Raw genomic sequence first — 14782 nt, 5'->3', positions numbered from 1 at the left:
ACTGAACCCTGTTTAAAAAAAGCCTAATTGTCTAAACAAACTGAGTCATCCAATTTTTGCACCCAGACTTGTAAATGCTCATCATCATTTATGAAATTGCCTTTGATTACATTTAGTGTTTTAACTAAATGCTGTAAGTAACATTCATCACAAACACTGAATTCTTGTAACTGCGATGGGGGCTCATCTTAGTTTTTTTATTTTTTTTTCTTCCGAACAATCTTAGATACGAGAAAACAAAGTAATCGGTGTTACGGAGCTTTCGGGAACAAATCTCTAAGAAAGATGATTAACAATTAACATCAAACCATTGTTCTTTCCTTTGGAATGATATGGAATTGCTCTCCACTTTTTTTTTTGCATTACCTGAGTGCAACTAAAATGTGTTTTTTTGAACTGCCTTAATCCATTTTTATAAGGTTAAATACATAATACAATGATTACTTTTACAAGATATAAAACTGCTGTTTCTTAGATATATTTATTAGATTAGCAGCATTATATATTAAATATGTTTCATGATTTGGTTGTATTTTTCCATGTAGACATTTCTCTACATGTAGGTTAGGTGGTAATGCACTTTATGAAATAAGTTTAATTTACTGAAATAAAATGTTTCCAACGTTTTGCAAAACTTGTAACAAAATCGTATTTGGGCATAACTAAAATAAAAATGTTTGAGAATAACAATAACAAATGCATGCACCAAATATCTGTTGAATAAACTTTAGGAAAACATCAAGTGGGCACGAATGGAATTTAAACCCAGCAAATCCCGCAGTATCTCCATAGTCAAAGGCCTTCTTACCAATGAAAGGTTCCAGGTTAACAACGAACCAATACCAACAGTTCTGGAGAAGCCTATCAAAACCCTTGGCTGGTGGTATAGTGCAGAGCTCAAAGACTCGAAGCAGGTGGAACAACTCAGGCAGGATACAATCAACGGCCTAAATAAGATCAATAACACTGCCCTTCCAGGGAAGCTGAAGCTGCGGTGCTTTCAGTTTGGGCTACTGCCCCGTCTCATGTGGCCAATTTCTATCTATGAGGTCACATTATCCGAGGCCAACTGGCTGGAGAGACTAGTGAACGCACAAGTGAGGAAGTGGCTTGGACTGCCGAGGTGCCTCACCAGCATTGGCCTGTATGGTAACGGAGCCCTCTCTCTGCCAGTCTCAAGCCTGGTGGAGGAGTACAAATGCGCGAAATCAAGGCTGGAAATGACTCTCACAGAATCCCGGGACTCAGTTGTCAGAGGTGCTGCTCCAAGCCTAGCAACAGGGAGGAAATGGAAGCCATCGGCAGTAGTTGCGGAGGCAAAGGCTGCCCTCAGACACCGGGATGTAGTGGGGCATGTCCAACTTGGTAGAGGGGGCTTTGGATTCGAAGCAGTAACACCCACATGGCAAAAGGCTACTCCAATGGAGCGGCGGCAAATGGTGGTGGAGGAGGTCCGCCACCAGGAGGAAGCAGCCAGGTGTGCCAAGGCGACTTTCCAAGCCCAACAAGGTCGCTGGATGAAGTGGGATGGTGTGGAGAAGAGGAAAATTACTTGGAGCGAGATGTGGAGCATGGAGGCTAATAGACTAAGTTTCCTCATCAGAGCCTCATACGACGTCTTGCCCTCCCCAACCAACCTACATCTTTGGCATGGAAAAGATCCAGCATGTCCCCTGTGCGCTATCCCAGCAACCCTCAAACACATACTGGTGGGTTGCAAGACCAGCTTAACTCAAGGAAGATACACCTGGCGCCACAACCAAGTGCTGAGATGCTTGTCTGCCGAAATTGAGAACAAGAGAGTAACAATTAACGCCATGCCTCTAGAAGCACAAAGTATCATCCCACAGAGAACAATCTTCATGCGGGAAGGGGAGAAACAGCGGACCAAGCCTTTACTCCCAGATAATGGTCCATTGAACCCAGCCCGGGACTGGAAGTTGCGAGTGGACCTCAACCAGAGGCTCACCTTCCCACCCGAAATTGTGACAACTAACCTGCGTCCAGATCTTGTGCTCTGGTCCAAGTCCTGTTGGCGTGTCTTCATCGTTGAGATGACAGTCCCATGGGAGGATGCTATTGATGAGGCATTCGAACGGAAGAGGCTGCGATATGCCAGTTTAGCAGCTGAAGCAGAGGGGCGGGGCTGGAACGTCAAAGTGTGGCCAGTGGAGGTGGGATGCAGAGGGTTTGTAGCCAGTTCCACCACGAGGCTATTGAAGGAAGTAGGGATCATAGGGCAGGCTCAACGGAAGGCAAAGAGCTTGCCAGTGTAGCGGAACGGAGCAGTCACTGGCTGTGGCTGAAACGTAGGGACTTAACATGGGCTGCCAATTGATCGAGTGGTGTCACCATGCTACACACACCGGGGTCTGACCAACCAGGGGTGTGCCAACCCCGGCGGAGGGTGTCTTGTGATAAGCGGCCGAAACACCCAATGAAGTCGCGGCACACAACTGAAGATTTGTCGCATTGGTTTCACCACGCAATCTGTGGCAAATTTCACTCCACTCAAGACGACCTCTCCTTTCAACTGTTGTGCTGAAAAATTAGGGATTTTTAACAACTAGTCCTAGTAAGAATCCAAATCGTAATTATATGAACTGACACATCTGAACTATAGATTGTAAAACTGAATATTGTTTGGATCCACAGAGAATTAACAGTGTTAAGATGAATAACCTTCCCAGGCTTCTTTTTCAATTTTAAAACATCCCCCATTCTTTTTAAGAAATTAGATTCAATCACAACATAATTTATTTGGAATTTGAAAAACATCCACGCATCCAAAGGACAACTCTACAATGACCTAAAGCAGAAGGTGGCATGGCACTACCTAACTTTCAGTTTTATTCCTGGGTAGCAAATATACAAACCAAAAGAAATGGACAGCGACACAAATCGATGAATATACACAAGCATGGCCTGCAACAGAATTAAAATCTTCCAGTACTTCCTTATATTCCATGCTTTGTGCATCAGTAAATACAAATTTTCGTCAATACACTAATAATCCAATTGACCTTCAGTCACTCAAAATATGGAACCAATGTAGGAAGAACTTTGAGAGAGGAGCTTTTATCTGTTGCACCTCTACATGACTCCTCCCTGTTTGGAGTTTGCATGTTCTCCCCGTGTCTGTGTGGGTTTCCTCCGGGTGCTCCGATTTCCTCTCACAGTCCAAAGACCTGCAAGTTAGGTGTATTGGTGTTACTAAATTGTCCCTAGTGAGTGCTTGGTGTGTGTGTGCGCGCCCTGCCCAGGGTGTGTTTCCTGCCTTGCACCCTGTGTTGGCTGGGATTGGCTCCGGCAGACCCCCGTGATCCAGTAGTTAGGATATAGCGGGTTGGATAATGGATGGATGGACCTCTACATGATAGACACCTTTTTCTCAAACCTGCACAGTATTTATTTAATGTTTGGAAAATGCCCAGGATTAAAACACTTGGAGAATTGTATATAGATACAGTAATGTCTTTGCATCCTATGAACAATTACACTTCAAATTTAACTTCTCATTAAACACAACTTTTCCACTACTTTAAAATTAGAATCTTTGTTACATGGAACCTGACTAATGTTCCTAAACTCTCACCTATGTCTAATCCAGAAAAAATACTGATAAATCTTGAAGACTCAGATAGCATCTCTATAATATATAAAAACATTTTAAAGTCCCTTCCTTTGAAAGATCCCAGGGTACGGTAGAGAAAAGACCTTTCACTTAATATTCCAAAAAAGGAATGGAAGGCAGCCATGAATAGAATATACTTTTAGACCATATGCACAAAGCATTCAAATATGCAACTTAAAACTTTTTATGAAGCATTTTTATCTCATTTAAAATTTTCCAAAATGTATCCAGGGCAAGATTCAAGCTGTGAACGTTGCAATTTAACTCCAACCTCACTGAGCCACATGTTTTGTGTGTGTACCAAATGAACATAATTTTCGTCAAAAATCTTTGAATACCTGTCAGACGGCCTTGGTGTCACAATCCCTCCTAACCCATTAATAGTCGTGTTTGGTGTACTCCGAGTTGTGCTTAAAGAGGAGAAGGACAAACAAACTATAATTGCCTTTACCTCACTATTCACATATTAAACTATCTTGGTCAACTGGAAAAATTCCTGCCCACCTCTTTTAACTTAGTGGGTAACTGCTATCCAATACTATTTGAAATTGGAAAAAATCTAATTCTCACTTACAGGATGTGTTCAAAACAAAAATATTTCAGGATCTAATCAATAACCTTTTAGAATAGGCATCTATATCAGGGAGAGGGATACTCTTCCTTCCTTGCTGCTTTTAAAGATTAGCTCTGGTTGTTGGTTTTCCTCTCTTTCTCTTGGGTGGGGGTTGAATTTTGATTTGTTGAGTTTGAGTTGATTGTATGGAATGTTATTTGCTTCAAATAAAATCAATAATAAAAAAAAAACAACTTTGTGCCTTGTAAAGTCCTTGTATCACATGTCTAGGCAACTCTTTTTGCTTTACAGAATACATTTTTAATCTCAGGTTCTCCATTTACTTTGTCCAGTCCAAAGTGAGGCCAGGGTTTAGATTTAAATTGTGATGCTTCTGCTTCAAAAAATAGATGACAGCCTTGATCAGTCATGTTCTCTTTTTGAACTGTTTTCAGGGTGCACATTTCATCAGCAAAATGTGGCTGTGTGCAGCAGCCAGTTATGGTCATTATTGTAGCAGTACAAGTACATGTATTATGTGTACTATGCATTCTGATTTTGACAACTACATCAGTAAAACTGTTATCATGGCAATGGAAAATATTTGCTTGCATGCAACTGATATTTAGCTGTTTTGAGGGGCAGCCAACATCTTTACCTGACCAGGACCCATCCTTAAAAGAATTACAGTGGAGGTGAATTTTTAAGGGCGCTATCTCCCCTGAACTGCCATTTGACAGCCACCATGGGTTGCAGTGGCACCATGGATTCCCACAGGACTGTATGGGAATTGGTATTCATCAGCTCAGCCCTGTTGGGTTCCGGGGATGCCTCCAGGGGAAGCTGCAGAGCCCTACTTTGGGCTTTCACCCAAGGTGGCACCATAAATGCAAAACATTCTTTCCACTACCTTCTTTTTGTCTCCTATTCAGTTTAAAATCATTAATTGTTTGTATGTAACACATTTTAAAGTAGTAAAATTTTGAAATAATAGTGCTCCCATCTTCTTACTGAAAATGGCAAATATAAAATTAAAGTAAAATAAACATTACCCATATATAAATATACATACAACTTTGGTTTAAAGGTTTGGAGTGTAATAAAGATGCCCAGGATTTGTGCATCATCCCATTTCCTTTTGAAACAGTGATTTGGTATGTTCTATGCTTATTTTGGCAATCATTTTATGTCCCTCTCCATAACCTGTCATCGTAACTTTTCAAAACAGCAATAAACGTCCATGCATATTTATGAAGGTGTAGAGGACAGTCTTGAAATTGTTTATTTGTCAAAAATAAATTGTCTTGTGTTGGTGTGTACATGAGTTTTACCCTGTCCAGTTTGCTGTCTTGTTGCCAGTACTGCTAGGATAGACTCAGCACCCTGGACCATTAATTGGATTAGAAGTCAACTCGGAGTGTGTTTCATTGGAGAGACATGGTGTGATATTTCAATGCCTTGGAGTGTGAAGGTCCATTCAGTATTAAATGTTGGTTTAAGTCACTTCTTTTTACTAAAGATATACCTAAAAGATTTACTAAATGACCTATTTCATTGAACCTACAATTAAGGCCAAGGGGAGTGTGGACAGTTTAAAAAGAATTCATGATAGGATTGACAATATCATTACCGTATCCATTAATGTATTTTATAGTTTTACCTTGTAACCTGCCCTTGAGTGTCTTAAAATACTAATGTAATTGTATCATAGTGACCATATGGTAGGGAAATCACAAGCAATTGTTAGTGGACCTTTCAAGACTGTTTATTAAAACTTTAATGTGGAGGCCAGGTGATGGCCAGGATGCAAATTTTTTTATAGTCACATCCAACTTCTTGGACTGGTAGCTCTGTCTAGTCTTGTAGCTTTTAGTCAGACTCGTTAGTCATTGCAGTCAATCTTCAGGGCTGTTCTCTTACAAATCACCCATAGTTATTGATTCTGCCTCTTTTATCCAGCTGTCACAGATCTTTCCGGAGGCATTTTGTCCACGTCTGGCATCCTGATAATGCAGTTTTAGGCACCTGAATCACATAATATGTAGGCCAAACAAATAATGAATTTCAAGTTATGCTCCTACCAGTTTCTGGCATTCTGGGGGAAAAAAGAGCTGGGTCCAGGTGGACAGAACCAGGATGCAACGTCGGTGAGGAAACAGTGTCAGTGTTCTTTCTGCATAGGGAGGAGAATAGAAATTGTTATCATACATTCCCATCTCTTGTCTCGGTGGAATTTACCACTGCCTAAGCTTTTAAGGTGTTCCCCATGTGCATATAGTACATGTTACAGTTTATAAAACATTTGTAAAAACTCAGAAAACTCTATGCCAATGTTCTACTTGTAAGATGATCTAACAATCCATACTTTTAGCAGTGACTATTTCCTAACTTACTTAACACTCTATTTTTACAGGTACAGCTAAGAATATTCTTACACCAGATACCTCACAGGTGGTAAAAGATTATACCATTTTCTATGTATCTGAGTGAAACTGATATTCTATTTAATTTAAGATGTCACTTATGTTAATTTAACATTAACCTTCTACAACTGGCTCTTTATAAGTAGTAATGTTCAAATCTACAGCAATAATCATATTTTCCCCAACAGGAATCCTGTATTGTTTGAAGACAATACAGTTGCGAGTTCAGGCCCAGGAGAGAGGCCTAGTCTGCCCTTCACTAATTCCGATGCCCATCTTGATACAGTGACTTTGGAATAAGAAAAGAGGGAGAAAATCAAAATGGAGCTGAAAGTACTGAAACTGCTAGAGAAATAATACACATTGAAAATAAAGAAATTTAAGAAATAAAATGTCACATATTTTTTTATTTGTTGCTGTTAATAAAGAAGGCCAATGTTCAAAAATGCAAAATGTAATCTGATTATGAAATGCTTAAGTGGGGATAATGGTGTTGATTTTCATGCTAATGTAAAGTAAAGGTTGGCAAAGTGCTTGCAAAACCTGCAGACTTCCAGCCCTCATTTTACATGTTGTTCTCATCATCGTCAGCATCATCATTATTAATGTCAGTTTTTTTCTTAGTATTGTTGGGTGAAAAGGGAATGCTACATGATTTACATATGTTGTGCAATACTAAACATTCTGTAATGATAGTGCATACTTTCTGTGGATTGTGACACACTTCTTGAAGGATGTGTTTTTCTGTGGTCCAATCCCACTTTTAATTATATTTCTTGTAGTCCTATGTACTCTAATCATGTAATATTTAATTCTTTCTAGCCCCCAAAACCTTACCAATTTACTTAGATATCTAAATTAATTTTGAAGCAACTATTATGTATGTGGTATGATGTCACAATACATACACAGGTAGTGTGATGTAGAGGTTAAAGCTTTGGACTTCAAACCCTGAGGTTGTGGGTTCAGATCCTGCTACTGACACTGTGAACATGAGCAAGTCACTTCATCTGCCTGTGCTCCAATTGAAAAATCAGAAGAAATGTAACTGATTGTATCATAAGTCACCTTGGATGAAGCCATCAGCCGAATAAGTAAATGTAATTATACTGTACATGCAAAATAAATACAGCAACATTTGCTGAACTTAGATTTCACCTGTTGTAAAGAATCCAAGTATAAGCTGTTGACTTTGGAATAAGAGTAATCAGCCATCCCTTATGAGGGTGTCCCACATCTCCATAAAGATGAAATCCTTACATAATTACGTTCAGATAAAGGGGTTAAGCCACTCTACTCTAGAGCTAGGCAGAATGTCCATATAGTGCTGTCCTGACTTTCATGAAAAGTTGAAAGTCTTGTGAAATGCCTTCAGGATCCCTATCTGGATCAATGCTAGAGTCTACAAGGTCCACGTTATCCAATTTATTGTCACTATCTTGAGCACTGTCATTATCAGCAAAATGGCTATGGCTGTCCACTAGATGTCAGCACTATAGAAGATAACTGAGCCACATCAGCAAAGCTTATCAGCAAGTTGGCTTCATCCATTGTGACTTTATGCTGTGATACTATTTCTACTGTCTGAAATGCTACTGTACTAGTTTGTGAAACCACTAGATGGAGCAGAGAAAGCTTGAAATTCTGAAGTTAAACAAGATTTGTTAGCAAAGAGATGTTTTTGCAATCCATGACTTTATGGTTGTTACATAGTTATGCCTATAAGTAAGTAGACACATGTTTATGTCTTCTATATTAAGAAAATGCTAAAAAAAATCAAGGTGAATTTAAAGTGAAGTGATTCCTTTGTTGTTTTTCTACTTTGAGGTTAGAGTTTTAACCACATATTTGGTTCACATCTTGAAATGCAAGTTACATTGACATTAATTTGGCAGACACTTCTATTGAAGGCCACTTATAACCAATACAAGTATGCAATATAATCTTTAACTAACCAAAGTCGGATTGCTACAAAGCTCAGCTTCCATTAAGGCCTTGACACAATACGTGATATTTCCAGCAATTTTCCCTCATAGACTTCATTTGCATAATCTTTGCAAGTCAGCGGTAGTCTATGGCATGCTTCCATGAAGCCATTTGCCTAAGGGTTGCAGGTTCTCGCCCATTGACTCCACAAAAAGTGAGTTATTGCTATTATACATGCATGTTATTTCCTTACATGCATGTATAATTTGCCTTTATTGTATTATTTTTACAAGTAGAGTAATTGTAAGATGAACTGCTTTCTTCTTTGTAGCTGACTAGTACACAGTCAGAGGAACTGATTGTTAGCACCAATTTGGCATTTTTAACCTAAAAACAAATTTAGTGACTCCCATCAGGAGTATCATTCTGAGGAATCTAGTAAGTACTACTTTTAACCATTTAAAATATCTTTGTTTTTTTCAGGAGCCTCCTCCGATCTAGAGCATTCATTACTCTTAAGACTTCAGTCCACCTTTGGAATCTGACAATTGACCAATGCCTTTTTGAACTTCTCTTTTGCGCTGCACTGTAAGTAGAGTTGTGCACACAAGTGTAAAATTGTTAGTTTTGTTGTTGTTGGTTTTTCAAAGGGAATTTAGTCTTATTTGCTAGGATTTAGGACCACCATCATCTAGACTACTGACACAAACAGAACAGAATTATGAAAACATTGCTGGGTGCTCTAATGCTGATGATCTAAAGGCTAAAAACTGAGTTTCTACACATTTTACCAGACCTTTTACCCACTTTCATAGATTTTTGGAAAACAAATTCCCAAAATAATGGGATTTAACAACAGCAACAAAGGATGTCCATCCATCCATCCATTGTCTAACCCGCTGAATCCGAATAGGGTCACGGGGGTCTGCTGGAGCCAATCCCAGCCAACACAGGGCACAAGGCAGAAACCAATCCTGGGCAGGGTGCCAACCCACCGCAGGACAAAGGATGTTTTACCCTTTATCAATGTGAAGTTTTTTTTTTAGGAATTCTGGCACCACCTAACACTGTCTTAGTATTCTCTTGCCAGTTTTTTTAGACCCTGTACCCATGCATACCTCAAAAGAACATCCATACATGCCTGAAAATATTTATAGCCTTTGTTATAAACATACACATTTTCATGTCTACTAAATCATTTGCTTTGAAAATCCACAAACCTTGTTTCTCTTTAAAGGTATTCTACCTGGCTTATGAATTTAAGAATACTGACCAGATAACACATCTGTCACCTGATAAGCTTTAACTTTTTGACCTAATCCTCAAGCTCTTATTCAAAGAGTATTTTCCCCAAAACGCCCAGGAGTCGCAGGATTATAATAAATTTTTTGCACATAACTCACCATCTTCAAAGGCAAAAGAAAAACTACAAACAAAAAACAACAAAAGTAATTTATCAATAATTTCTAAACAACTTTCATAATTCAAAAAATCATAATTAAAAATAACACAGGTGTTTTATTGAACATTTAAAAAAAATAAAAAGGTTAAATAGTAAAGACATTTATTTTAGAATCATTAGGTTCAGACACATCTGATTTTTCCATATTATATTCTCCATAAAATCCCAAATGTACATCGAACAGATCAGGTTGAAAAAATTATATTTTGAAAAGGCCTCTCCAAATTTTTTGTGTTATGTTATAATTTTTATCAACAATTTCATAAAATGCTCGCACAATGACTTCATCAAGTGCGTTTATTTTTTAGTTCATTAATAGCATTTTCTACAAGCAAGGCAGAAAAATACTGAAGCAGTGCAGAATTTTTATAACCAGGCTCACAGCTTTGAAAAATGTCCATTACTTTTTGAAACCATCCAGATAGATAAACAGTTGGGCTCAAACAGGTACAGTAGCTATACTTTCTCTGCTGGAGTGATCTATTGAGCAGCCTTGGGAGTTATTTTTAGGTTCTGATCACCAGTTACATCCAGAAGAGCTGCCATTAAACTTTTACTCAGATTCAGAGCCTTTCAAAATGTTTTACCCATAACCCTATGAGTTAGATTAAGGTTCATCCCTGCCTGATCACCATACTCTGAGATTTTCAAAGCACACAGAGCTTCCACTGGTTCATGCATGGCATAAATAGCCATCTCTGGGAGCAGAGTAGACGGGTGTAGAGTGTAGAGGAGCATGCAGAAGTGGATCTGGCTAATACATCTGTCTGGGAGTTGGCAGCAGATAATTCTGCCATGACAACTGGCATGCAGCAGAATAGCAGGGTGCTATGTAGTGTAAAGCAGGCATTAGATTGGTAATAGCACAGCCAAAAATGGGTTGGAGATTTTCCCAACCATGGTTTGCAGTCAGAAGCTGGTATGTTGACAGTGGCCAGTGTCTATCCATCAGCCTTGTAAAAATGGTTCTACTGACTGCATCATGGTATTGAGAACAGTCGACATCTTAAAGTCCAAGAGGATTGGCAGGAATTTGATCCAACTATTATAAATTTCTTGGAGCTCAGATTCTCTGCTGTAGTTTGGTGAAGACATCCTGGGAGATTGTTTTGGGTGAATATTGGCTCGGAAAATGTCATATGTAATTTATGCCAACTTGTTCATTATGTTTGTATTTCCCAGTTTTCTCCTCCAAGCTCAAATTGCTTAATATGTTAATTTCCTCCCCAGAAAACCGAGGTCTCAGTTTTCCTTTAATTCTTTTCATTCAGACAGACAGTTTTCCTTTATTAATAGCCTCAATGATTTTGGTAATAAGAGATTTAATGAAAGTCCAGGATTTTCTGTAAAAGTTAATTTCTGCCACTCCGAACTCCATTACATTTTGTTTGTCTTCCAGCACAGTTTTCTTGGACACTTTTATTTATATTCAGGAAGGTAAGGCTCTTTCTTGGAAGTAACTATTTTGAGATGACATAGAGTGTTTCTTTTTAATTCTATCTGTCTCAAAGAACAATTAGAACACATACCCTAAAATGATCTGAATTGATGATTCCACCACATTCCAGAAACCAGATCCTTCTGTTTGCAGATTTGCAATGTGAAAATCATAGTATAATAATGGCCTTTATTTCTACCTCCAGTGTGGAGCCGTGTGCCCATATCTGAGGAATTTAAATCATTTCATCATCAGTTCTTCAGCAAGTAGGATGTCCTTAGGACCCTGGCAATCCCCCTTAATGTGAGAAAGACATTTCTTTATATTAAAAGTTATTTTAGGACTTGTGCTTATTTGAAACCTTCTTTTAGGTCTTGGTTGGTATTTTCAAGTTTATTCATAGAGCATGGAAAAAGTGAATGCTTTAAGAGACCCACACAGATTTTTTTTTTTTAAATCTGTTCTTCTTTTAGATGACACCACAGTGGGTCTGGTTATAGAATTTCAGGATTTGCTCAGAAATTTAAACAAAACAAACACAATGAAAAAAAAACACATTACAGCTATTTGGCTTTAAATAATGCAATTATTTGCAGTGTTTGATGTTAGTGCGAAGTCAAGCAAAATTACCCCTTTTATTGACTAACTAAAAAGATTACAATATGCAAGCTTTCAAGGCAACTCGGGCCCCTTCTTCAGGCAAGATGTAATGCAGAACCTGGAGTTCCCTCTGTTTATATAGACACTAGAACAGATACAGCATTAGAAAACATTTAAGTGAGACATTTTAGATGTGAAAAATGAATAGACCTCTACAATTTTTGGTGTTTAAGTTCTCTGTAAAATACTTTTCCTTTGTACAGAAATATGTGCATGCTTATTTTTTAAGGGAAAGCTTTTTAAAATACCATGTCTTCTTAGGGAATTGCTTTATTTTTTGCTGCAAAGAGCAGAGAATAATTTTGAACTTTTAAACGAAATATGGTTGTTTAGATATTTATTACAAATTGTAAGGTATACAATTTTTTTATTTACTTATAAGCATTAAAAGACAGAATTATTAAAAAAAATTCTTTACATGACACAGTAGCATCTATCATGGATGGGGGGGGGGGAAGCCAACTAGAAATGCACAGGAGAGAAATCATTCTAAAGAAAACCAAATATGTTCCCCACCCTTTTAAATGGGTGACTGGATTTTTCATCAGAACAAGAAAAACTGCAATATAAAGGAGGGATTATGTGGACCGCATCCAGTGTATTTTTGGAAAGCATGTAAACCTTCAAGCATAAAGTGTAAATATTCTATAAAATATCAATATAGAATATATATAGCTTTTTTACACAAGCAAATTAACATATTCTTGAAAAGAATGAGCAACCAGTGGAAACCTGAGCCTATATAAATGCAGTCCAGGACAAAACAAAAATCAGAGATCATTCTGCACAGTGTAGGCCTGAGACTACTTTATTAATAAACAACCCTTTAAATGTGAAAGCAGTATTGTCTGTGGCAAGTTCAGTAAAATCTGTGCCAGCAATAGATTAACAGATTCTCCACTATGTTGACTACTGATGTGGCATTCTCTTTATGTTACAGGAGGCTCCTGCTGTGGAGAACGTGGAGTACAGAGTTAAACTCACCGTTTGATTTAAATGAGTCAAGTTGACGTCATTTGCAGAATTGAAAAGTAGCCAAGTAGCTAATTTTACTCCTGCTGTTGAAGAATCTAAGTTTTAAAATTGTAAAATGTGGTCTCCTTTTTAAGTCTAACTTGCAACTGTGTTGGTTGAAGTATTTTGCAGGTGAGCGTTATGCATATTATGTACTGTATGAAGACTTATAGACCTAGAAATGAGCTTGAAAGTGAGGTAGGGTACTGTAGTTTTTAGTTGTAGCTGGAGAAATAACTAAATAAAAACTAGCATAAATCTGCAATACTGGAAAAAATGTGCTTTTATGAATAAAGACGTGATATACAATAATCCAACAAGAAAGTTGTGCTTCCGGAATTAACAGTTCCATGGGAAGATTGTTTGGATGATGCCTTCGAAAGAAAGTTCTCTAAGTGCGTGGGTCTGGTCAGAATCTGTCAGTAGTCGGGATGGAGAGCTAGGTTTCTCCCAGTGGAGGTCGGGTGCAGGGGATTTGCGTCCCATTCTTTGGTTAGAGCCTTTAGCAGTTTGGGCATCAAAGAGAGGGGAAGAAGAAAGCCATCCAGAGCACCATCGAAGCGGCAGAGAAAGTCTCATAATGGCTGTGGCTCAGAAGAGGAGAGACATGGTGTCAGAGTAGCTAGCCTCCTGGACACATGCTGGGGTCTGACCAACTCCAGTGGGGTCACCTGGAGGAGAATGTATGATGTTGAAAGACCCGAAACACTGGATGATCTCAGGAACATTACTGATGAAATGTCCAGACTGAAGCATCAGCAGATATAGATTCACAGCATTGAGTTATATATAATGTTGGATAAAGTATTTCAGGTAATTGATTCCTACTAATCAGCTGTATAGTTAAAACTTTTGTGTCATCTGAAAAGATATATCTGATAGATTCAGATGTTATGGCACAAATATGAAGCAATAAACTATCATGGCTAAAAAGGGAAGCTCTTGATTAGAATCTTTAGAAGTTTCTTGTTTCACCCTCACCCTTTCCCAAGAGTTTGTCTCAGTCATTATAAAATGATAATGGGAGCAGCAAATGAAGACAATCACTAGACCCTCACTGTAAGTTAATATTTCATTTATTGCAGTAAATTTCCCAATGAATTTCAAAGTAAAATTTTGGCATGGTATACATAAAAAGGGCCTTTCGTTATAGTGAATCATATACTAGTGCAAAATTAAAGAAGTATGTTCAAGACAGAATGGAATGTGAGATGTGTTCTTTTCACACTTTGGAGGGAAAATCTGGAAGATACTTTTAAGTCAAGTAGTTGAAGCAGAAACTCCTTGAAAATGTTTCAATTTGATTTTTTAAGTCAATTGTTAAAAAATTACTATACATACTTACGTATAAGTCGGGTCTTGAAACCCAAAAAATCGATCATAAATTTAGACCCCGACTTATACACCCGTTCAAAAATTAGACAATTATTAATTTCATTTTTTTTACATCTTCTTGCCTCCTCAAATCTCGCATTAGTTTCTCAGACGCATCAAATTTTGTTGCAGCAGCACAGTTACCAATGCTTTCATTACTTCAATGATGTTTAATTTAAAACCAGCTCCATATTTTCTTCTGATCAAATGCTCCATTGTAGATAAGGAATGCTTTTACGAAGGTGTATGAGGGTGTGAGATACAAAAAACACAAATCAGTGCAAATATTGCTTTGGAA

The 14782-nt window shown here is 38.0% G+C and overlaps 1 long non-coding RNA gene across 1 annotated transcript in view; it reads left to right on the top strand.

The window, feature by feature from the left end:
- The window catches only part of LOC120539524, a 32407-nt gene extending 17997 nt beyond the window's left edge, over positions 1-14410 (top strand). Inside the window, exons 2-5 of the long non-coding RNA XR_005635620.1 lie at positions 6799-6943; positions 9020-9124; positions 11642-11739; positions 13037-14410. This is a non-coding gene — a long non-coding RNA (uncharacterized LOC120539524). The remainder of the gene's footprint in view (positions 1-6798; positions 6944-9019; positions 9125-11641; positions 11740-13036) is intronic.
- The last annotated feature ends 372 nt before the right edge of the window (positions 14411-14782 follow it).

Source organism: Polypterus senegalus, chromosome 11 (genome assembly GCF_016835505.1).
Source record: "Polypterus senegalus isolate Bchr_013 chromosome 11, ASM1683550v1, whole genome shotgun sequence".
Classification (NCBI taxonomy): Eukaryota; Metazoa; Chordata; class Cladistia; order Polypteriformes; family Polypteridae; genus Polypterus; species Polypterus senegalus.
The sequence above is the reverse complement of the archived record's forward strand: the minus strand, read 5'-3'. Positions and strand labels throughout refer to the sequence as shown.